Genomic DNA, 25,977 nt, shown 5'->3' with positions numbered 1-25,977 from the left:
CCCGCCAAACGCAGGCACAAAAATTAAACGCAGTCATGCGACAGCGGTGTCTCCCCTAGCGACGCTGCTATAGACCCGTAATTCGTTAATCAATGCTATCACGGAAATATAGGAAAGCCTTTTTGTCTGCGCGTCTCAAACTAAGCACTGCATTCCTTTCCTGCGGCTGGGGCCACATTTGCGGGGATCCGCTTTTAGACGGGGACGTAGGTTTCTCCTTTTGGGGTCCTGAATTGTGGGCCCAATTTGCGGTTATACTGTGTGAAAGTGCAAAAGTCAAGCGGTATTAATGACAGAAATCAACCACGTTCTTCGACCGCCTGAGGTAGAGCAGATGTCGGAATGTTCGGTTTAGCTGCTCCATTCTCAGATTTCGAAATTACCGATTTCTACAATTTTCATGGCTTATTTTCACTGCCACTGGGCTTACCTTTCGCAGGAAAGAGAAGAATGGTAGAAAAAACAGACCTTAATAAAACTCCCGAAAATGTCATTAACAGATTTTTTAAACCCCCAAAATCATGAGTCCCACGCCGAGTGTTTCCAGTCCGAACTTAATAAGTATGTATGTTTGTTTAATAACGCCCCTCGATTGTTAAGAGCTGCAGATATTAGGAAAAACATCGGGACGACGTTATGCTTTCCACTGTTGCATAGTACACTCCTGATCATCCAATGCTTGGTTATTTATCTACCTACAAGAGAAGAACTAAAATATAGCAATCGCGGGAACATCGTTAGAAAAAGGAAATGGGTGTAACATTCAGCAGAGCCAGATTGTTTCCGTTTTTCTTAAAGCAGAATCTTTCCCAACAGATGCGAGGTTACTTTGCAAGGAAAAAGAAATAACAATACGAATGTCTATAAAAAGAATCGTCCCGCCAAAGAAATTAAACTTGGATGTTGTTTTTCCCTGCCGACGGATCGGAAACTGCATTGAATCGTGACACTGTAGAGGGTTACACGTTGAAGTCGCCGAATAAATGAGACTACTTGGTTCGGTTTGAAAACGAAATGTATTTTCACTCTTGTAATTACGCGGATCGTGCAGGATCATTCATTATTCTAGCAGAGATCTTTCCATCTGGGGAATAGGATGCGGGTGCATATATGCATGCCTATTTCGGTCGTGAGCAGCTGGGATAACAAAGTAAGCTCGCGTAAAAGGAAAACGAATATTGCATAGTTAAAGGCAATGCGGTTGAACAACATATCAGTGACGACAAGGACAAAAATTCAGTAGCCAAATCTGTTGTGGCCGTCTGCCAGCGCCCCCTACCCTGTGTTAAGTGGACGTTCAGGGACAGCCCTAGGGGGTCGGTGCCCGCCCGTCATGGAGCCGGCTGTCACATGTATCCTGTACCCTACTCTCATGTCTTAATTATTAAAGGTTATCACCTACCAAAGCGTGAACAAAATCTTGACTAATCGTCTTTTCCCCCGTAACGCTAATAGGGCGTCAGCTGTGTGCGCGTTTGTGTGAAACTGTACTAAGAATGTACGAGCGTAACGACGCTGGTACTTCCAGACTTCATCGAGCTGACGCGCACGCTTATTTTTTTGCTCGAACCCTATGCGATACTATCGAGAAGCAGAGGCAGAGGGAGAAGCGGCTGGATCTACTTAATCTTGGGTCCTAAGGTTCGTAGGGTGCTCCCGTTCGCGATGTCTAGGAGCTTACTTCGCTCAGCCGCCACTTGTGACGGCTTCATAATCCTGACGAGGTCCACTATGTGTATAACTTACGAAGGAAGCCACCGCACTACATCAGGCGCTGGGTGACATCTCCGAATTCAATAACCCATGGGTTATACCGGGTGACACAAATGGTCGCGCTCGAAGAATATTGAAGAAAAATTTGAAGAATATAATGAAAAGTATTTTCACCCGAGCATTTTTGGTGTTGTTTTTTTTTAGTCGTACATTTAATCGTCACTGATTAAGGAGAATGAGAAAGTCGATAATAGTTAATTTTACGAAACTTCTTCATCCTCTATTCCCGCTGCATGGTCAAGAGCAATCTCCTTCTATTTTATGCTGTCTGCAGAGCTACGAGAATGCCGACGAGTGGAGCGTTGTGGAAGTGAACAGCCCGGAGTTGCTGTTGAAGGGCACCTCTTAAAGATAGAGAACTTGCAGCGGCAGAAAAGCGCTCTCAATGTGAGGCCTACTAGTCGGTGGTCCCAGGATCCAAACCCTGTGCGGCTGCTTACTGGATACACTGCTTTTAGCGTATCGTGTGTACCGTGCGTTACGAAAGTTACGAAAGTTCGTCACCAGCGTTGATAGGAAAAGGCCGTCCTATTTCCATTGTCCGGTCGGTGCTCAGCACGAAATAAAAAATAAAGAAATATAGCTGCGTGCGCCGGTTTCACTCATCACAGCAACAAAGTTAGATAACGCTTGCGTGAGCGGGCGCCGAACGCACAGGGAAGAAAAACCAAAACGCTCACACGCCGAACGACGGTGTTTCCATATCAGCGTTGGAGACAAACTCTCGAAAATTACTCGCACTGCGCATACGAGGCCCGTCGGCAGAATTCGCGGGATGTACTGAAAGCCACGCGCTCTGTTGTTCGTATCTCAATTCATCACGATAGTAAAGACGGAAAAGCCACCAGGGGGCCTACCTGAACAGACGTGCTCCGCATGGGCTTTCGCCTCATTGACCTCAAACTCTGGAATTAGACCGCGCAGCGAGCCGTCAGTAAAACCGATCGACTTCCTGCCGGAACGCGATCACATTGATACCTGGCAAACACCCTGGAATCGATTTTTGTATCAAAGTATCACCTTCTAAAGACCCCAGGTGTCTAGGCGTACTTGGAACAACTCACGAGTACGGGACCGATCGCAGTGCTGCCGGCCAACGGCGCAAGCTCCCCTCCCCCCCCCCCCCCCCCCCCTACTGCCTACCGTACTCGAACTAAGCCTAAGCATGGCCGACATGGAACTTTCGCAACGCAACTTTCCGAGAGGACACCAACTATGAAGACAGCGAATGCACCGACGAAATGGGAACGAACGCCGCGGTCCTCTCCGAAGGCGAAAGGGACGACACCGTTGACGACGACGGGGGAGATTGGTTCACCGTAACCCGCAAAGGCCGACAACCCGCCCGTCAACCATCGACAACCATGACCGCGGGTTCCGTGTGCTCCGGCAACCAGGAACAGGCACGAAAACCCCGACTTCCACCGCTTCCCACGTCCGATTACAAGGTCGTCTTGCATTCCTGAGAGGGCCTGAACTTTGGCAAGTGGCAAAGCCACCACGTTGTTCGAGCAGTGGGCCAATCGGCCCGCCTCATAGCAACCGTATTTCAAGCACTTACGCTGAGAATTAGTGACGATCAGAACCTAGCCGCTGCCAGCACGCCAAACGAAGAGTTGGCGGACGAAATCGGGCAAATCAAATCCATCCAACTAGGCGATAAAATGTACCAAGTGACCGCGTACGTGGCAGCCCCCGACAAGTCATGCAAGGGCGTCGTCACCGGCATCGACAGTGGAACTTATTCCGACGAACTAATGGCCACCTTACGCTCTCCTAGAGTACCCATACTTTACGCAGGCATGCTTGGAAAGTCAAAGGCCGCTTTGATCACCTTCGACAGTCTGGAAGTCCCGAGAGCAACTTATTATTAGGGAGGACAACTGCAATGTAGGCCCTACTGCCCACTATGCCAGATATGCAGCCTCTGCCTCAAGACGGGACACAGAGCAGACGTCTGCCCCACGCCGGAGAACGGACACGAGAAGGTGCGGACACGAAAACCAGCAGAAGGCACACGGCTGCCAACCAAAATGTGTGTTGGGGGGAGACTCACACCCGGCCACGGACCCGACCTGCCCAGGCAGTCAGCGCAACCCGTATAACAAGTCGCACCTGCTCCGAAATCCCGGAATTGTCAGCAACGGTAATGACAGCGGCGCCACGACTAATGGCTACCGTCAACTCCAAGAGCTAGTGTCACCACAAGTTGCTAAGACGGCCAACGCAGAACGAGGACGATCACCCCGACGATCTCTGAGGAAAAGAGACAAATCGAGGGACAAATCCAGGGACAAGTGCAGGGACAAGTTCAGATCCAGATCACAAAGCTGCCCCCGCGTGAAGACACCAAGGCATGATGGAAATGAGCCAGCACCAAGCGGCCACGAACTGAAACTCAGCTCACCCACCCAGGAATCGCAGAAAGCGATAACCAGAGGGATAACTGCCACGGGTGGAGCCGAAACGCAAGCGCCGAAGGTAAGCTTGGCTGAGCGGCTTTTCATCCCTCCTCCTTCTCATAACCACATCACCACCTTTCCTCCACTCCCTACAACACCCACGTGCAACTCACCCACAGATCATCCCCCTGAAAATAGTAACTTCGCCACCACTGCGCAGGTACGAGAAATGATCGACGACATAGCCCGAAACTTAGACATGAGATGAGGACATTGGTCGAAGAAATGGCACAGTCGCTAACAGAGGAATTGCATCAACTGAAGGGCGGGCTGCAACAGGTTGGCTGCAGCAAGATAGGATTCAAAAACGATATGCAACATGACAGAGAGCAACTGAAAAAATAACTTTAACAATACACGCAGGAGTTTCAGGGAGAACTCAAAACTACCCTCCAATCTATGTTCGCGGATCGCGCCAAAGAAATTGAGCAAGAGATACGAGACAAAAAGCAAGCAATCCCCTATGCCAACACCCATAGTAGCAGCCAGACTGGTACGCAGGATACACGTGATGATACCCGAGTACACCACACGTCCTCACCGTCAAGCTAGCACGCAATAAGCCATAGCTACACATAAAAAGGAAGTACAATCAGAACCGATCCGACTATGGCAGTGGAGCTGTCGCATTTAAAGACAGAAACGCGGAAGTCTTACGCAATTCATACAGGCACAAGCACACATACCAGGTATATTGGCATTACAAGAAACATTCGTGGAACCAAAATTAGCAAGTTACTCTAGTTTCGTCTACACAGGCTCCCAAAACACTCCTATTAAATCGCCGACACTGGTTGCAAAGAAATTAGCGGTACCAGACCACACGCTGAGCACCGAACGTATACCGCCCGTGCTGACATAAATCTTACCGGTGGATAGGAATAGGTCCAGCTTGTTTATACCCAATGTCTATAGTGCGCCGAAAGAACGGACAGACTCTTTTGACCAACTTTTCACATACCCTCTGAAGGAAGCAAAGGAGAGGTTAATTATTTTTGGAGACTTTAATGAAGCCCACCCTACGCGGGGTTGTCAGACACAAAACTCAAAGGGCCGGCGGCTAGCTCTAACTATTGCAAATCAAGGCTTGACCATTCTAACTGACCCTACACAGCCGACATGGGTAGGCAGCAGTGCCAGTCGGGACACGTGCACGGACCTGACACTCGTCAAAGATATAGCATACCACGGATGACGCAACCTAGGCGAGACCCTGGGCAGTGACTATAATATTATAGAAACTGAACGCATTGCAGCGCGAACAAAAATCAAAGAGCGTAAAGTAAAAGTAACCGACTGGGACAAGTTCCGGGAACTGCGCGAGCTCCAACGTGATAACGAGCCAGGCGAGGATGAAACAGAGTAACTCTTCAGGAATGGGTCCGTCAGCTCCAAACAGACGTAAACAAAACAACGAAAGCCATAGACACGTTCCCGGAGCACCCGGATGTAGACCGGTATTTGATGCACCTCTGGGATGCCCACAACAGCCTGCAAAACGATGGCGAAGGCAAAAACACGACAGAAAGTTCAAGCAGCGAATAGCCGTAGTAACAGCACAAGCAGAAAACTACGCAATTGAACTGACCCGAAATAATTAAAAAAACTTCTGCGATCGCATGGAGGGATGCCTCCACATGGCTAAAACGTGGTCGCTACTTAGAACCCTTATCGTTCCCAATCAAACAAAAGCAACGATCAGCAAAACGCTCCAAAAGATCCTCAGTCAGACACGCGGGGACGAAGCAGCCATTATCGAGGAGCTAAGGAACACCTACTTAGGCGCTGGCGCCACGCCATTCTTCAAAGACTATTCGCACGCGGAGACCACGGAATTAGACCGAGACATAACAGAGCAAGACGTCAGGGCGGCACTCCACCGGATAGCAAGAAAAACTGCGTCGGGGGCAGACGGCATACAATATCGTCTTCTAAAAAATCTCTACCGCAGGTCGATAAAGGAACTAACCGCCTATTATCAATACCACTGCAAGGAAGGAACGCTACCACAAGAGTGGTGCCACGCCGATATAGCCATGATACCGAAACCGGGCAAGCCACCGTCCCTAAAACAACTGCGGCCCATCTCCCTCGCGTCGAGCGTGGGAAAGTTACTTGAGTCTATCGTCTTAGCCAGGCTGCAACCATACCTAAACGAACACGCGCCACGGCCGCACGCAATGTTTGGGTTTCGACCGGGGTTATCCACACAGGATGCCCTAATACAACTTAATGAAGGAGTTATTCATCGAATTAACAACACACAAACGAAAGACATACTCGCCTTAGATCTTAAGGGCGCTTGCGACAACGTTGCTCACGATCTTATACTCGAGAACCTCGCCGGAACCAAGTGCGGCCGAAGAACGTACAACTACGCACGAGTATTCCTCAAAGGTGGCACAGCAACAACGTGGGTGGGGAACATTTGATCAGACACCATCCCTCTAGCAGGAAAAGGCACGCCACAGGGGTTGGTCCTTTCTCCAATGCTATTTAACTTAGCAATGAGCCAACTCCCCCCCTCCCTTCTAGATACCAATCCTGGAATCCGACACGCGCTATACGCGGATGATATAACCATCTGGGCCACCACGGGCTCTGATGGAGAAATACAAGACGCGTTACCTGAAGCACCGAACGCCACCCAACAGTATGCAAGGGCAGGGGGACTAAGCTGCACCCCTCAAAAATCAGAACTGCTAATAGTCAGAAAAGGCCGTGGGAACACCGACGCACCGTCCGACATTACCCTCACGTCGAAGGCAAGCCAGTTAACAAAGTAGGCTACGATTGCCAGGGCTGTATGTGCAAACGAACGCGAAGGCCACGTACACCTTGGGACTACTGAAAAAACAAATTAATCAAATAATTCACATGATTCAAAGGATAGCCAACCGCCGCCACGGCCTTAAAAATTGGACGTATTACGCATCCCACTCACATACACACAAATACTACAACACTACAGACTCTCCTGTAGGACACTTCTTTCACCCCATGCGCAACTCACCCGTGAGGAAGCCGCTGCATGGCGCCAGCTGCAGACTAACATGTTACCTAGCCTCTCGCTACGGCACAAATTCTACCCAACCGTTTACCCAGACAGAGGCCCTACTTGCGGAGGACACCCAAACTTGTATCACTCTACATGGGAATGCCCCAAACCCACGAACGAATTACCTATACCCAGACTCTCCCCCTTTTCCGGATGGGAAGCCGCTCTTTCTAGCTCAGCCTTGGACGACTAGCCAGGACTGATCCATCGGGCAAGACGGATCGCAGCAGCAAATAGGGCGATGGAGTAAGGGCACCACCCTCTGAGGGCTAAACAATCTAACTTTATAATAAAGTTTTCTACTACTACTACTACTACTACTACTACTACTACTACTACTTCTAATACTACTACTAGTACTACATACGTAAAAGGCCACAAAACCGAGTGCACAGCAAGACAGATTTACACGCACTTCGGCAGGAACGGCGGCTCAACTTATCGGACCGTAAAGTTGAAAGTCAATTTGCAAACATCTGATAAAAAATATATTTCCATGCACCAACCCGGTGCCTGCCCGCAATTCCTTTTTGCTATTTTATTGCTTCATCTTCCGGGCTAGCATTGAACGATAGAACCTTCTTTAGAAAAAAGATTTTGTTAGGCATCTTTATTTCAAGGGGTACACTGTTCCAGATTTTGGCCCCAAAGTTGCGGAATAATCATTCGCCATATGTATTAGGCGTCATCGCAAGGTAAATTTTACGTTACTAGCATGTCTGGTGTAGTTGTTTGGAATGATAAATAATTTTAGTGACAGCGGATGACTATTTTCCAAGATATTATTCACAGCACCTGCAATTTTCATTTCGGAAAGACGCTTTCGAGGCAAGATTAGAAGGTCACGATACAATATTTAGGTGGAAGTGTGGAACTCGAAAGAAGTGATATAAATCAAGGTTCTTTTCTGTAGTTTGCGCCTACGATACGGTGGTACTTTAAAAGCGAAAAACAATTTTCAACGTAGAGAGATCAAAGTACGTTCGGGTTCTTTGATATACATTGCACACAGAAGCTAGTTTTGAGCGCACGTTATTTATGTGCGTCTTTCAATTTCAATGACAATAAAGCGTAAAGCCCAGTTACTTGAGTGTATAAGATTGTTCTAACTTATTATTTTCAAAGTTATTGATCAAGAGTTTCAAAGTTGCTCCGATTAAGTTTTTGCTCCGTGAAATGAAAAGAAAATATTTACTTTTGGCACCACTGATAGTGATTTTATTTGCTTTGAACAAAGATGAGATTCTTCGTCATTCCTGATTAATAATAGTTTGGACCTCGGAAAGCGTTTTTTTTTCTGTAAAAATAATGACAGTATCATCAGTATGCGATACTGCCTAACAGTGAGTTAGGATGTTCGGAAAGTCGTTAATAAAACAATGTGAAACAACACTGGTCGTAGCACTGATTTTTAGATACTCCCGTTTCTACAGTCATGTGTGATAAGCAAATATTGTCTAAATAAAGAGACAAACTGTTTTTGTTAGCTGGCATTAGTTGGGAATAGTGAGCATACTAACTTGAGGCAGATATTCGCCAGCAGCTAGCGGAACGCCCTTTTATTTCGAGGTTGTTTTTGCGGCTTTACTGCTTCAAGTCAATTATTGATTGCATCTCAAAAAACTGCGGTACAAGTTCTGGAACTTCGTTATTAGCTTGAACCTGTGTTTCCTTCACTTCCGCTATGTCACGAACCGCCTTCTGGATCTCTACCCTTAATACACACACCAACTCGTCTATACACACTAACGTCATACCATAGGAGACGAGTCAAAAGGGCGGTGGTACCCGCACTGGAAGACCTCGTCATCAGAGGCGTTCTTCCACAAGCCACACCACTAGAACCATGACAACAAGCTGTTTCACTAGTGCTGAACATTCCCATACCAACTGCCATCATAACATATTCCCGAGTAGTGTGCCGAAACTGGTCTCCAGCTGTGTGACGCCAACTACCCATCGCACACTATCACTTAACAACCGGCCTATTTTTTTCCCTTCTGGACCACGCTTTGCCAACCTGAAGGCGGAAACTTGTAGACCAGGCCACGCAAAAGGTCAGAGATGTCGCACCATTTACGACATACTATGAGATTCCCCAACACTACAGACAATTCCACAGAGTTGCCGCGCAATGGCATTTACAGCCCACAAAAACGCCAGAAACAGTGTTTAGACTACTACCCCCCCGCCACACTTATCCCGCTTCCTTATAAGGTTTCAATACAATGTCCATACTTCACCCAACCATGAATATTAAAATCCATCGTTTAAAGCCCAAGTAGTACTCAAAGCTACAAACCCTATACCCTCATCCAACTCGGACCGAGCAGTGGGACACGCTATTGTCTGGTTCCTGTCACCCTCACTAGTTTCTGCTATTTGAGAGGCTGTGTTAGCCATAATACCATAGAAGAGGGCTCGCTGAACATGAACGTTTGTCCAAATAAAGCGGTTTTCTCTCCCTGCCTTTTCTTCTTGCCTAACCAGTTGACCTTCCGCCCTCGAAATTTATTATTCACAATTTTCTGTTAGCACTTGAGCAGGTGCTGCGAGCTTTATAGCATGTTTCAAATGGTAGTAGCCTGCCTGCAGCCGTGGGAAACAGTAGCGAAATCGTACTAGCGGGATACACACACACGCAGACATCCATACAGGGACACCGGGGGGCCTGTCGGTCATCGTCATCTCTTTCTGTGTTCATTCTTTTTTCGTTCACCTTTGTTTGACGAAGCCGGCGGCAATTTTCCGCTCACACTGACACGCAAACGTCTCGGAAGCACTTGCCCATTTATCACAGCCGGCCGCCGTATCGACAGGATCGAACGTTCCGTTCCGTTCACGCAACTTTTTTGACGAAGAGATGACAAACAGGAAATACCCAGTGAAAGAGACATACGCTGAAACGGCATTTTCCTGCCTTTGGCATGTCTCCAATCCGTACACTGCCCTTTCTGTGCGGAAGATAGCTTCGGTTTGATGGATGGCTATGACGAAAAACTCGGTCCACCCACCATGCAAAAACTAAAGCGTTGCCAAGGGAGCGATTTCACCAGTTGGCGCCTTCCGTTCCTACTTGGAAACATACCCTCATCTCAAAGCGCGCTTTCAGAAAGACAACGGAAGCGTATAAGCACGAAGGCCTGTTGTTTTCTGCAAGCTTTTTTTCTTTGTTGTCGGGGCCACTACGTGCTAGTCTAGGCTTATATGAGAGAAGATTGCCTGCCTCCACCTCCGCAACTCAGTGGCAGAAGACGCAATCTTATTTCGCATTGATGGACACACTTCATCGTCGAAACTATTGTAACTTGGATTTGAAGACATAAGGATGAAGAACCAATTCCTTGGAAGAGGAAGCAGAAATAAGAAGAAACTATAGGGTAAGAATTGTGGTGGGAACTATTCGAAAGAAAGAATATTGGCAATTTAAAGAACCTTCCAGTGGTTTTCAGCAAATACGCTTATTTTCCGCATGTTATCCCACATTCTTAAGTAAGTGTTTTCAGGCAATGTAACCAATGTAAAGCACTGAAATTAATTGCGCAGCCCTACAGTCCGAATTCTAGACAAAGGTAACTATTACGAGTTCGTGGCCAATACCGTATTCTTCTTAAAGGAGTTCTGACACAACATTTACGCGCCTAGAAATGTTGTAACCGGCTTCAGTTTGTACAGATGCCTCTCAAAAATTTTTGCAGCGATCCGAGGTTGGCATGACATTGAAAATTGATTTTAATTGTCCCGGCCGTGAGCCACTACAAATCAGCAGCACAATCGAAATCGGAATCGGTGTGACGAATCATCTTCCGGCGTGTCTGGCCGGTTCAGTGCGACGTCATATAGTCGTTTTCGGAACCGGTAACGACAGTCTGCGCTGCTGTTGTGGGTGGTCTTCACTTCGGCAAGAAGCGTGGATGTACCTCTGTGAGCAATGCTTGTAAACTTTGCGCACTTTGTGTGTTCAACGTCTTTGCTGTTCAGTTCGTGGCCGGTGCATGGCCAGGAACTCTGGTGCCGAAAGCGATGCGGCTCCATAGCATGATTCATCGTGTACCTGGAGCCGCAAACTTTGCCGTGTTGTATATTAGCGGCCTGTGCATGTCGCGGAGCTCGCCAAAGTTCTGCTACGGCAAGCTCACATAATGCTGAATACTGCTCAGAGGAAGCCTGTCCGAGCGAATAGACGGTAGATGCCAAGATGCATTATTTTCCACGTGACGACGCGAAGCGCGAAAAGTGGGCGGGGTTCGTGCGAGGCGGCGGCTGCAAGAACTGGTCGCTGAAGCCACCGAGCAGAATTTGCTCGCTAGACTCGGGGCTCTGCTACTTGTAGAGCCCAAAGTTGACGTAGGAGCTGCAGTAAAAGCGGAGTGGAAACGATTAGGCATGTTTAGAATAGGGGAACACGGCGTTGGTGGCCCCCAAGAAGTTTGCGGAACCCAAACGCAACACACTCTCGCACGGCGAGTTTTTGAAGAGGGACACCCCCAAGAGCTCGCAACCGGCTGCCGTTGCTCGGGTGGGCTAGGGTGATGGGAACTTCAGCATTAGCATCGTGGCGGATATTTGGCTGCCGCTATCGGTGCAACTGCGAATTGCAATCCCTTACACAGCTTTCCACCTTTCTATCATCCCCTTTCTCGCATGCGGAACCGTAGTTTCGCTATAACCGCTATTTGAGTGATCGGTGACCAAGGCATTTTCCGTGGCCTCTTTTGATTCCTCCGCGCAGGTAGCGCCATTCTTCGACCGCTCGCCGCCCAGCGCGCCGAAGTGCCCGGGATGGCCTGTCGAACTTCCGCGGCCGGTCAGCGTTGGCTTAGCATTGCGGCAGATATCTCCTCGCCGCTTTTAAAATCAGTGCTCCTAACAATCCCAAGCACAATCGTTCACCAAACTAACAACTACTTTCTCGCATGTGGAACTTGTTTTCGGCGATCAGATTGATTTGGAAGAGCGGCAACAAGCTGTTGCTACCATGGTCTGCGCCTGTTTGTACCGCAGCGATATTAAAAAAACGGACGACGGCGAAGACGTCGCCGGCCTAATCGCCTCAGCTGTGGCCAAATAAAGTCTGTCCGACTGTCTGGTGGGTGGCAGCGACTCATTTGAGTCTGACGATTCAGATGACATATCAAATGCGCTGGCGAGTGCGGACCAAGAGCAATCGTAGCAGACGATGCGGCAAACGGACCTGACGTCACCGCTTTTTGATTGACGTTAGCACCAGCAATTCTTGCGGCCACCAAACCCCAACGTAACACCATCTGTCCTGCATTTGAGTGGCCATTTGGTGCGCGGCGACCGAATTTGAAACTGGTTCAAAATAAATGCGTTATAAATAACTCTATGCTGGCGGCTGACCGCTTTTAGTTCGATTTTTGTATTTACTGGACCAATAGGTATTCTTTACAGCAAAAATAAATAAATAAAAGCGAGAACTTTACTGTAAGTACTCCTTTAAGACAGTGAGGCTACGTTCAAAAAGCGGGTGATTGTCTTAGCCTTATCTCGGCTCCATAATATAGGGTATCCAATGTCCGTCATTTACAAAAACTCACGTTTTGAGCCACAGTTATGGCTCAAATGCACAGCACTCGCCTCTTACGTGGGGGGTACGGGGTTGGCTTCCGCGTACTGCCGGGCACAAAACGGTGTCTTGAGTTCAAACGTCCCTGGTCGAGTGCGGGCCCTTGAAAGGGGAATTTAAGACTGGAAAGACACCGTCACCCTTGAGGAGGCTCCAGACCCTTGTTCATCCAGACCCTTGTCCAGACCCTTGTTCACCAGACTTCTTGCCGAATTGCCGCATTGCCGGGAGGCTAAATAGTCTGGCGTCTCATCCTGCCATAGGCGGTTACCAAGTTAAGTGTCCACCGGGGCTGTGGAAGTCGTCATGTTTATTCCTCTGCCTTGGTGGCCCCGAGCACCTTCTTGTAAAATAGGTATAAGCGACTCCCCAGAATGGCGCTCGGCCCTTGTGTGGGACTACAACGATTGGGAGGTTGACGCGGCTTGTAGGGGAAATCTCACCTATGAACTCGGCGGCTTGAAAACGCAAAGCTAGATATTTAATCTTCATTGCTACGCACGAGGTTCACAGGCACTTTCCACAATTCTTCGCTAATAGTACTTCATCACAGTAATCATGGACAGCTGCTTTTTGATTTTCAAACATATTGCATCGTAGGCATCTGCTCGTTTACCCCTCTTACATGACTGCAATTGGCCAAACAGCTTGTTATTATAGAAGCAGTGTCGTAACTTCGCAATTGTAAAGCAGCAGTCCATTGATACACACAAGTACACACAGAACCCGGGGCCGTTCTTAGAAAGCTACTGACCATGTATTAAACCACAATTGGTGTAACAAATAAGGCAACGTCTGGCCACTGCTTCTGTGACAGTATCTCTGGGTAGCTTTGAGTTGGTTGCTAGACCTACTGGCATGTCCAACAAATGGCTTGGCCGAAATGCCCCACATGCTTCATACACCATGAAGTCCTGGCAAAAGATTCCTAAAGAAACAATGGCAGCGACAGCTTGGGAAAATAGTTTTAATGCGATACTAAGGCAGCCTGCTCATAAATTTCACAATACAACTTTTTGCTCCTTTTTGTTATCAATACTCATTTTTCGCTATCATCGCCTACATGCGGCATATGTGCCCGTTCTCTGCACCGCACAGGCAATCGCGCCACTGGTCATGGCAGTTAGTGTAGATTAGGGCATAACGCCGTACACCATTTAATAAATTACGCTATTGATAATATTCTTTCTTCCAAATGACTGCGCCATGGTAAAGACTCCTTGCATGACGCCCATTCACGGATCAATGAAATACCTGATTCCTGAACAAGTCAGTTAAAACACGCACGCCTTGGGCTTCTTAAAAAAGACGAGTTCCTGGAATTAGTTTAGTTGTTCATGCATTGTGTACTATTTTGTTTTGAAGAGCTATACCTCGTACTGCTATGGTCTGCACGTTGTTTGTTCTGAAGTTTAGAGTATTCTGTCAGAACCCTTATTGCTTTCTAAATAATTAGTTGTCCTCTACTGTAGTAACTCTTTCTTTGCAATGTTTGTTGTCAGGTTTCTTATTGTACGTAACTGTGTTCCTGCTTGTGTCTCCTCGCTCCGACTGGCCACTGTGGCTATTGTCCGGTGATTACGAAGGTCACTCTCTTTTTGAACTCCTCGTGCAAAAGCGGATTCAGTTGGAGCCGGTCCGTCGAAATAAATTGTTTGTAGATAAACAAAACCAACGAAAACAGGATAACGCCATCCCCCAAGTAAAACCCTCTCCCAAAAGGACACAATACTCATGGCTTACAGTATTCCCAAAAACGTATCTGCAGCAACATATTACCGGATAATTCTTTAATGCCCTTTTGGCATTACCATCTATGGCTTAGCCGGAGGTTGCAATTAGTTGAATAGAGTGAGATGGAAAATTTATTAAAAGATGCAATGCCCTAGGTCTTTCATATTTCTAATAGGGTGGCTTATATTCCTTAAAAAATGTCCTCTTAGCAATAAATTTTCTTCCGGAGGTGAAGCCCACTTTAAGGAGGTTGCTACAAGCATGGGTTTCGTAATCTGGAGATTTCTCAATTGCCTGTTGCGCAGTGAGCCACGGCCATATACAAAGAGGGTATTATTGCAGAAAACTACTCTAACTGTTCCGCTATCGAAAGTACCCCGAAAAACATGTATCGAAATTATCTGCTAGGACGACCCTACCATTATTCACAAGGAACAAGCCTTAGGTAACCAGAAGGTTCGTAAAGACAACTCATAAGCCCGTTGTATAAACAGATGTCACACTAGGTGGAATTGGTTTTAATTTTTTAACGGTAACATTCAGTCTCACATCAACATTTCAAAGGGCACCTAAACGTTATTAAAATTGTCCGCAAATTGGTTAAGTTAGTGCGTTCCATGTCGCCGCCAGGCTAGACAAGCTGATGGGAATATCAAGCGCGCGCCAGAACCAGCCTTTTTAAAACCCAAAAAAAAACGCTGCCTCTATTTTGGCCCCTGCCCTGAGGCGAAATTCTTTTACCTCTCACTGTAGCATTGTTCTTGTGGTTTTCATTTGTGCGCAAATGACACAGGCTGGCAGGTTGGAACAGAGTAAACTGCGTCCGCCAAGGAAAATTTGAAATCTACTAGATAGGCGGTGGTCCCGGGTTGAATTCCTGGAGCAGGTCGAATTTTTCCTCAACGGCAAATTTTGAGAAAGTTGAATAGCCTTTCTTCTAGCAGTTAGGCTGCATTAAGGTGAATGTCCATTTTTTCTTCACAGAAAGTTACCCCACCTTGGGGAATTTCCTAAATCTGGTAGGTAAAGAGCATTCGTGTTGACAAAAAACATCCCATTAGAATTAGCGTTGTTAACCCGAATAAAACATTCACCAATGTGAATAGTGGACTAATATTTTACTGCTCACGGACATTCGTGAACTACGAGAAAGCCGCGGATGTGCGGAATGTTGTGAGTGAAAAACATGAATCCCCCAAAGGTTTCTCCTGTAAAAAATGAAGTCTGGTCGCTTCACCCATGAGCACATAGCGCGATTTCCGTCCTAGCGACTTACTCGGGTCAAGTGCATCCTGAGGAGGCAACAAAGTATCTAAAGACTCCGGCCCAGAAAAAGCGAGAGCAAGGAAGGGTCAGGAGCCGATAAACGCTTCGTACTTTTTGCGTTTGAAATGAAAAAAAAAACGAACTGAAAATCAATGAACACTTCCCGCATAGGTGGGTTTCAGCTCCCTGTGAGCGGGAGACGGCGCCTTGTTCATTTAGTGTCGCCGCTCTCGCTGTTTCGGCATAGAAGAGGGCGCGGGAAACTTCTACTTGACTGGAAGGTCTCGCTATTCGCGCGCATACCTGACCGCTCTCGAGCGATAGACTCTAGACTTCAGTTTTGCTTTTCTATCTTCTGAGATATTCAGGGTAAAATCGAGTAGCGAACAATTTGGGAAAGCGGATAAGAAACAAATGCCGGGCCTGTGTAGCTTCCTGCTCTCCGCCCGCGATGTCGCGATGGCTGTGGGATAGGGCCTGCTGACGCCAAAAGTAGTCGTCCGCTGGTTTCCAATCGAAGAGGTCGTGGCGCCACGCGCAGTTTAGCACTGTTTCAGCCTGATCGAGTTTGTCGCCGTGCCTGCCGGCCACTTTCCAGAGAAGCAAGAGAGGCGCCAACCTTTCCTTCTTTCCATCCTCGATCAACACCGTGCCCAGATGATGCCCGGTACTCTACCAGAAAACAAATACAGTCGTCTGAATCCCAACTAGCCCACATAACAAATATAGCGCCGGTAACCGGGGTTTCCGAGCCAACATGACGCTCCACAGACTGCGCTAAGGAACGTTTCGACAAGCGGTTTCCGTGCGAGTGTTGCTATCAAGGATATAAAGACAGTAAACAAAGCACAGACGACGAGCTCCGGTCGCCTTGCTTCCCTGTGATGTAAATTAAGTAAGATTATTTCTGTTCCTGTCATATACTTTAAATTGGGATGGTGTGCGTCCCTGTGAGGAAGTAGAAATCGGGATGAACGCAAACATAGTTCTAACAATGCGTGCGGAATATCTCTACAGTAAATTTAGTAAGATCTAAACCATTTGTTATGCTGCTGTCTGCCAATGGGGGAATTTGCGAGGCTGGAAAGGAGAAGAAGAGAGGCGGTTGCCGTACTCAAGCTCCAGAGGATTAAAAACAGTGTCTCCATTGTTGCAGTATGAAACAACGCTGCCGATCCGGTTACACGGGCTTCGCGTGTTCTTTTGAATTGTGTGCTCTGGCACAAACTGTTTACAAAAACTCTTACACAACTTAATCTGTACGGATTTACTCGAGCGGGGGGCTTGTTCCCGTTTTATTGAAAGGCAACTCGACACACTTGAATGCTCTACTTCAAAGTTTATTTGTTTGCTCCTTTGGAGTTCTTCCTGTTACGTGTGCACACTAAATGATCCTTGAAGATCAATTAGAAGTTGAGTTTATTAAAAGCATGCTCTGTCTCTGTAGCCTTGTACCAACTTTACCGCAAACTTCTAAAAGAATGGCGTTAACAACGAAATTAGGGAAATCATTGGCGACTGCGCAGCCACTTCAGGGCGATTTCATTATGACGTCACAAAATCTTGTTTGTGCGACTGGCAGTGTGTTACCTAGGGACCCGCCAAGAAACATGACTAGGTGATTATAGTGGGGCTGTAGTTGCCTTTGGCCTTATAACTTGAATGCTAACGTGTAGTTCACAGACTGACAACTGTGCTTGAATGCTTGCCCGCGTCAAAGGTACCGGAGCGCCCGCACTCGCAGCGTAGACAGTAACAGTGTTCCTCTGTTTTTTCATTACACAGAGTTATTTGACTTCAATAGTAGGCGAGGAACAATATGCACTGTCCAGCGAAGAATAACAACGAAACATAGTAATTTCCGTAACACAGGAGCAGAAAATGACAGTCATAAAAATGTAAATACTTTTCTCTATAGTGACACCATCGACACGAAAACGCAAAAAACACAAACTAAGGAGAGGTTTGATCAACATATATATAAAACAACGGTGCGTGTTAAGGACTTTTAAGGACGCGATTAAAACGTCTTTCGCTAGGCTAGTTCTATCAAATCAAACGATGTTGGATTTTGTGTTCATGACCCCTTTAAGTCTATGTCCGTCTAGAGACAACGAAATCATAGTACAATGCACTACTGTAGGCCCTACCACTCAACTATTTTTCTTTTTAGCTACCCCAGTAAAACGGCAACACGCAGGGAAGGTCATTTGCCTTGAAATGTCCTCTTTAGAAATTTATTTGGCATCCGTTCACCCTGAAGATTTGCGCTTCGAAACAAACAGGGATTGGAGAGGTTCAAAAGGGATGATAACCACACGTACGTTTTGATTAGGTTCCCCGAAACATGATTTAAAAATCGCCGCTTCGGCTAGTCTGCCTTCTACGTTGCAAACAATGGTGAAGCCGCCCGCTCCGTTCACCTGCCTTATTGACTTGGTGACAAAGAAAAGTGTCCTCTCCATTGATAGGAAAATAGTTATTACGCGGTTTGCCATTTCGCATTCTTTTTTCTAGCATTTCTGTAACGTTTTTTTTTTCTTTTTTATATATAATTTATTCTCAAATTGGAGAGGAGCGGACGGAAGCAAAGCTAAAGTCCGAATGTCTCCCCGAGCGCGAAAATGAGGAAAGAAAACCGACTTAGAAAGCGCATATATTTGATCCCCGAAAAAAATTCCCCCGCACCTCCCGGAAGGGAATCGTGCAGAAATGCGAATGCATTGGGTGCACCGATGAGTGTGTTGCGAGTAATGGCGTAATTAATGACGAGAGTGTGAACGTAATCATTTATTCATCAGCACCTGTTTGTGTTATCGTTGTACCTGACGGCCACAATCACTGCCTTGTGATCGCTAAAGTGCAGGGTCAAAGGGTCTTTGAGAAGCATACGCGCGTCACAGTTTCGCGTAAAGACCAGATCAATGCAACTCCCGTGAATGGTAGTGGGGCACGTGTCGAAGCCGGCAGAGAGACAATGCATAGAGTGCCTGGTCTGCATGTACTTGACCAGCCACTCGCCACTCTTCTTGCGCACGTCAACGTTGAAGTCGCAAACCAAGACCAGCACCTGTTTGTGTTATCGTTGTACCTGACGGCCACAATCACTGCCTTGTGATCGCTAAAGTGCACGGTCAAAGGGTCTTTGAGAAGCATACGCGCGTCACAGTTTCGCGAAAAGACCAGATCAATGCAACTCCCGTGAATGGTAGTGGGGCACGTGTCGAAGCCGGCAGAGAGACAATGCATAGAGTGCCTGGTCTGCATGTACTCGACCAGCCAGTCGCCACACTTCTTGCGCACGTCAACGTTGAAGTCGCCAACCAAGACTATGGGGTCAGAGGGTTTGGAGCGCACGCGCACACTTTCCATAGCCGCGTCCAGCTGCGCGGCAACGGCGTCTCGAGCGAGGTTGGGCGCGAGGTACACGGTCACCACAAACACTCCGTCTCCGGTGTAGGCAAGGGTGTACAAGTCCTTGTACGGAGACGTGTCTCGAACGGGAGACGTGGCAACGGCGTGCGATATCAAGTTCCCATACACGTTAGACACGAGACTAACACCGCAGTACTCGCCGTCCTTGGCGCTTCGAGCAAACTCGTACAGCTCGCTTCAAGCGCATGCGTTCGGCATTGAGCCCCGAGAGATAACACCTGCGGGCGCACGCCGACGGAGCACGACAACCCCCGACTAAGAAATGCATTCGCATTTACGACGACGACAACGACGAAGGCAGAACTACGAAGCGCGCACTCACGTGCGCTCGCGCTGGAGGAATGCAGGCGCACGCCGCTCGATGGACGCAAGACAACCCCCGACTAATAAATGCATTCGCATTTAAAAGAGAATAGATCAGTGAGATTCGGGAGCGCTAACGTTCTCTTCCATCATCAGTCCTATACAGCTTCAGTTCACCCGGCGGCTCGTGAATGAGACTCCGCTGCACGTTAAAGCATTCACAGAAAAAGGCAAGAGAAGCCAGCACCTTCGTGATATAAAGGCCTGTGCACCGTCATTTCACGCTGGTCATCTCAAAGTGGCTGTTTAGTCGCCCAGATTGTGGATTGTACGTCAGGTGTTTTGTTTACGTTTGTTTGGAACAAACAATCCTCCGTAGCTTGGCGTCGGTGATACCATAGAGAAGCCTGAAGTAGTAGAATATCATCACCTATGCATTGCCGTTTTTCTGGTATCATGTCGGTGGCGAACCTAACCGCTAGAAGACATTCCGCCTTATTCATGAAATGTCATTTGTTGCGTCCGCAGCGGCGGCGGCTGTTTTTCGTCCGCTTCAATTTCTCTTAAGCTGCTAATTATGTGTCGCGACTTTTTTTTCCTTTTATCTTCTTTTTTTTAGCGGCGATAAACATTCTGTGAAATCTGGCTCCTAATAGGACACAATAGAAAGTTTGTCATACTTCTGTTTCTGTTATCATTGCATAGACTGGCTCAAATAAACACACTCTTCATTGCTTATCAGGTCGATAAAGCAGTGTGAGTTTATAAGGCGTGCAAGAAGAAAAAAGAAATCCTGCGACATTGCTGTGGCCGCAACAACTAACACCAGTAAGGCGCTTTCGAGCTGCGATGTGATTGAACGATGTTCAAGATTATAATTCCAACCAGTTTTGTCTTGGTCCCCGGGCAACAACCACGGGTATCCGCCGTTATCGTTGTTGGGGCTTACTCCATGTCTCTGTAATCAGCCTATCGCGCGTGTGCCATGTGGTCGGCATAAAAATGCGTCAGATGAGTCTTCCAGTACGGCTTATAATCGTGACGATCACTAGCCGAGGCGTACGCAGTGGCCGCACGCCCTCCGCGTCATCGGAGGCGCTCAAATGCCAGGCGCTTCGCTCCCACCTTTGGAGCTTGCGTGTTTCGTGCCTGTGTCGTAAGAGGCGTGTTCGCGCCAGACTGACAGTCGGCTGATTAGGCACTGTGCCTTCAAACAGTCGGTGCTTATGTCCACACCACTCCAACGAGAACTCGCCAGCGCGTCAGTGACAGTCTTCACGCATTCAGTTAATTCGCTCGCAGGGCATTGAAGGTTGCTGCGCAGAAGGGGGAATTTTGTATAGGGGACATTACACAATAACAAATAAATCAACTTAAGAAAGTGCGCTATCGGAGATTCAGACATCGAATTGCGAAAGAATTCACTCGATGCTTCATCGGTATCAAACATATCTATGTAGGACACAAACTGAGGCCAGTGGTGTTACTTTTTGTACGCTTGTATGCCTGCAGCCAACGACCAGCGCCTCATTCCTATTAAAAAAAGGACCTCCCTGAGCCTTGAGTTAGCTCCCCGGCTTTATTTCTTTATGCGGTTTATTAGACAATATTTTTACGAGGCCAGTTTTCTTGTTCCTATAGTAGCGATCCATAAACCAGCGGTATTGGCCTCGAGGATATACCATGACCCCACTACGAGTGACGTCACTTGTAGCACGCCGAATCGTGTTGTCGTATGCTACAACACATTTCCCGTGTGTATGCAGAAGTGTGTTTTTTTTTAAATACAGAGCATTTCTTAGCCTCGCCTCTTCCTGGGTCGGACGGCGTCAACAGCTCCGCGTCCGCAGCAGGTGCGCCTCTCCTCCCCTCCTCTCTCTCAACAGCAGCTAGCGCGCGCATGCGTCGTAGTCAGCCCATTCGCTCCGTCGCGGTCTCGGCGTAACAGGTGCGAGATAGCAGCGCGATGGGGCATGAAAGGGCGCGCGCTGCTTGCGCATGCGCGCTCTCCCCCACGTACTGCTCTCCCTCAACTGCGCGCGCTGCAAAAATAAAGCGGATAGCGGTCGCTCGAGCTTCAGTCACTGCGTTGCTCCTTCCTTCCTTGGTTGACGCTCGCTCCACCCTAACGCGACTTTACTCTCCTCTCTCTACCCCAAACCAACACCAACGCAACTACGACCCAACTACCCATCCTAATGCGACTTCACGCGGCGTTAACGACCCCCAATGCTCTGCATTTACTCGTGTTCCCCTCGCGGGAAGGCGCGGGAATTTTTTGTGGTTACCGTCTCACCCGATCCTTGTGGATTTGATGCAAATTACCAAAAAAGTTGTCTGTAAACCAAATAATTCGGGCAAGCAATCAGCGTCTCGCTTGTTCCCGGCGACACCGCCGCGTTTAGGTAGTTGCTACCATCGCGACCCACAGCTCTTACATACGCAGCCAGATAACGCCAAGGACGATGCAACTGATGCCGAGATAAGTACGCTGTAAATTCATAATGAAATACTTGTGACGGGACATGTGTGTGGAAGGAAACACATTGTAACAGCGACGGAAACGCGTCGCTCACTTATGATCTCACCGCGCGAACTGCCCGTATTACCTGGTAAATGAATGACTACGCTAGAAGGGTGATCAGATTGCTTCGCCGCACATGCTTAAAAATATTGTTATGATCTGCAATTTGGCTTAATCAGTGCCTATTTCCATACGATGTTTTATAGTCATGCCCGGATTTGACTAACGATCACTGCCGTAGCCTGTACTCTGCACGGCTGATATGTTTACTTTTCGTGACTTGTCCGCAATGTATGAATGGTATGAACGCGAGTTTTTAACGCCTTCGAGCGGGTTAGCACAAGACTATATTTAGTTTTCATTAGGTGCTCGGGGGGGTAATTTGTAATTGCAGCGTGTTTTGTATGTTTACAGTCAGCCAGCCTTTCTCAAGCATCAATTTCGAAACTCATGACTGCTCACAGAAGGCGAGGCTGCGTACAAGGAGAAACACGTCGTTAATGATGTCGGGTAATGGGGAGATTTAGAATAGGAGAACCGAGCGTTGGGTTCCCCCAAGAAGTTAGAGGAACCCAAACGCAACACGCGCGTGCGCGAGGGGAGGGCCTTCTCCAGCAGCGAGCAGCCGGCTTCGGATGTTGGGAACTTTAGGCTTGGCGTCGCAGCAAATATTTCATCGCCTTTAGAGTTGCGAGTGACAGTCCCTAACGAAACATTTCACTGCTCTGGGAACTCTGTAAGCGCGGTGATTTCCGTTGAAGCGAAGCGATCAAGATCGCACGACCTTTGGCCGATTCTTGCGCGCAAGCATAGCCATCCTTCGGCCGCTCGGCAGTTAAATTTTATATTTTGGGCAAAATAAAGAAATCTGCATGATATGGTTAGGACGATAAGGGCCCACGACACGCCGAAAGCCAGTGATCCCGATGTGCCCGTTTAAATGCACTGTTTAAATGCACAGTTTAAAAGAACCAAATACCGTACGGACCAACGCACACGAATTCTTACCGAGCACGGCAACAGCGAGATGAGTACGTGCAATAATTCCCCGTAAAATAAACTCAGTCCCTTGGGATGGCTGATGAAGCACAAATTCCGAGCAACTGTCAAAATGATTGAGTGTTTTCGGGTTTTTTTTTTTTGTTGTTCGACGTACTATTTTTCGTTTTTAACCTTAACGTTCATGTTCAGGTAATATCGCCTATTAGGTATAGCTTAACGCGTTTTTGATGTTTTTCAGATTGTGTTATGGGTGTTCCGGCCTGAGGGAAGGACGTAAATTGGTAAGCATAAACACTCGCGGGCTTATTGTTTCAACCAGAACAAGAATGAATAAGCAGGCACCAAAAAATGGAAGCAAGAGAGATAGCTAGTTCATCCAGCAACTGTAAATTTCTTCCAGTAAGGGCACCATAGCTTATTCCGATTTCAATGTGCAGACAGGCCCCAATTCTAGGGGTCTGCTAGGAAGCCCAAGCAACACGTGTTCCGCTGCGTGCGCTCCAAGATCAATTCAATACTACAGGTCGGCCCTGGATGAGAACAAAGCATAAAACAGGAAGCAAATAAACATTGCTGAGAAATTTTAGTCCGAAACAGAAACTGACCGGTGACGGCTTCATTTAACGAAGCAGCGCAATTGAAGTGCGAACACCGGACTCCCCATAGGGTTCGGGCGCGGCATCGGAGCGTTCTCATTAAAGAATCTCCCTAACATTCTTTCTTTCCCCTAATAAGGGTTACCACGGCATCCTCCCAGATGTTGACAGGGCCGCTTAATTACAGAAGACAAACGTACTGCGCTTTCTCAACTTCGCACTTGTTTTCCCCGGGTATTTTCTGTATGTTGTCTCATTAGGTACCTTCCTTCGTGCGATGGTGTCGCTGTCATCACTTCTGCAATTACAGCTGGAAGATGCAGAACTCGAATTAAGCTCGATAAATGTTGCCGCTATCTGCCTTAAGCGGGTCAAAAAGTAGTCCCTTACGAAAAATTACTCGCTACTTTGAAGGCCCCCGGAGACTGCTGTTGCTCCATGATGACAAGTCTGTACATCCTCGGGCGTATTTCTGGCACCGCACTTGTTTACCAGAGTTAAATTTGTTTTAATTTTTTTGTGTGTGGGAACTTTCGGTCGCGACTGCCTGGAGCACTTTGAGCACGGTCTTAAGGCTTGAATTGCGCATTGTGCTGCATTGGTGTTAGTCAAATGAAAAGTTTGTATCTGGTAGCACTTCCAATCCGGATAACGATACTTATGATTAATTAATACAAGCGCATGACTTTAGGAAAAATTTCTCCTCTGTTATTCTTTACCCTCGTGAGTAAAGAGTGTCTGGCTAAAGTGCCTGACGCCACAGTAAATAGGGGTTGCACACTTTACACAACTGTAGCTAGGTCTCTGTTTGTGCTGAAGAAAAGAAAACATTGTCAGCCAAAAACAACAGAGTCTCGGTTAAAAAATAGGACGCCGAGCAGACGCGGACGACAATAGAAACAATTGACTTATACAAATGAGAGCTACGCCTGTAAATGCCATTTGTTTCTAGCTTCGTCATTATACTCTTATTGCCCTATTGTCTTTTACCGCAGTCATGAACCAGCTAGCTTAGCAAGTTTTCTTTTACCGCAGTCACGAACCAGCTAGCTTAAGAAGTTTTTCTTTTACCGCAGTCGTGAACCAGCCAGCATAACAAGTTTTTCTTTTACCGCAGTCATGAACCAGCCAACATAACAAGTTTTCTTTTACCGCAGTCATGAACCAGCTTGCTTAACAAGTTTTCTTTTACCAAGCAAAAACGCCCGTGTATACGCGATTTTGGCGTACGCTGAAGATCCCCAGGTTGCAAAAATTAATCCGGAGCCCTCCACTACGGCGTGCCTGAACGCCTGCGTTGCGTCGGCGCGTTAAACCTCACAATAAATCAATCAAGTTATCTTTTACCGCAGTCATGAACCAGCCAGCTTAACAAGTTTTCTTTTACCGCAGTCATGAACCAGCTAGCTTAGCAAGTTTTCTTTTACCGCAGTCACGAACCAGCTAGCTTAACAAGTTTTTCTTTTACCGCAGTCATGAACCAGCCAGCATAACAAGTTTTTCTTTTACCGCAGTCATGAACCAGCCAGCATAACAAGTTTTTCTTTTACCGCAGTCATGAACCAGCTTGCTTAACAAGTATTCTTTTACCAAGCAAAAACGCCCGTGTGTACGCGATTTTGGCGTACGCTGAAGATCCCCAGGTTGCAAAAATTAATCCGGAGCCCTCCACTACGGCGTGCCTGAACGCCTGCGTTGCGTCGGCGCGTTAAACCTCACAATAAATCAATCAAGTTATCTTTTACCGCAGTCATGAACCAGCTAGCTTAACAAGTTTTCTTTTACCGCAGTCATGAACCAGCTAGCTTAGCAAGTTTTCTTTTACCGCAGTCACGAACCAGCTAGCTTAACAAGTTTTTCTTTTACCGCAGTCACGAACCAGCCAGCATAACAAGTTTTTCTTTTACCGCAGTCATGAACCAGCCAGCATAACAAGTTTTTCTTTTACCGCAGTCATGAACCAGCTTGCTTAACAAGTATTCTTTTACCAAGCAAAAACGCCCGTGTGTACGCGATTTTGGCGTACGCTGAAGATCCCCAGGTTGCAAAAATTAATCCGGAGCCCTCCACTACGGCGTGCCTGAACGCCTGCGTTGCGTCGGCGCGTTAAACCTCACAATAAATCAATCAAGTTATCTTTTACCGCAGTCATGAACCAGCCAGCTTAACAAGTTTTCTTTTACCGCAGTCATGAACCAGCTAGCTTAGCAAGTTTTCTTTTACCGCAGTCACGA

The sequence above is a fragment of the Haemaphysalis longicornis genome, unplaced genomic scaffold (genome assembly GCF_048455015.1).
Source record: "Haemaphysalis longicornis isolate Haplotype H1 unplaced genomic scaffold, Haemaphysalis longicornis Haplotype H1 scaffold_9, whole genome shotgun sequence".
NCBI lineage: Eukaryota > Metazoa > Arthropoda > Arachnida > Ixodida > Ixodidae > Haemaphysalis > Haemaphysalis longicornis.
The sequence above is the reverse complement of the archived record's forward strand: the minus strand, read 5'-3'. Positions refer to the sequence as shown.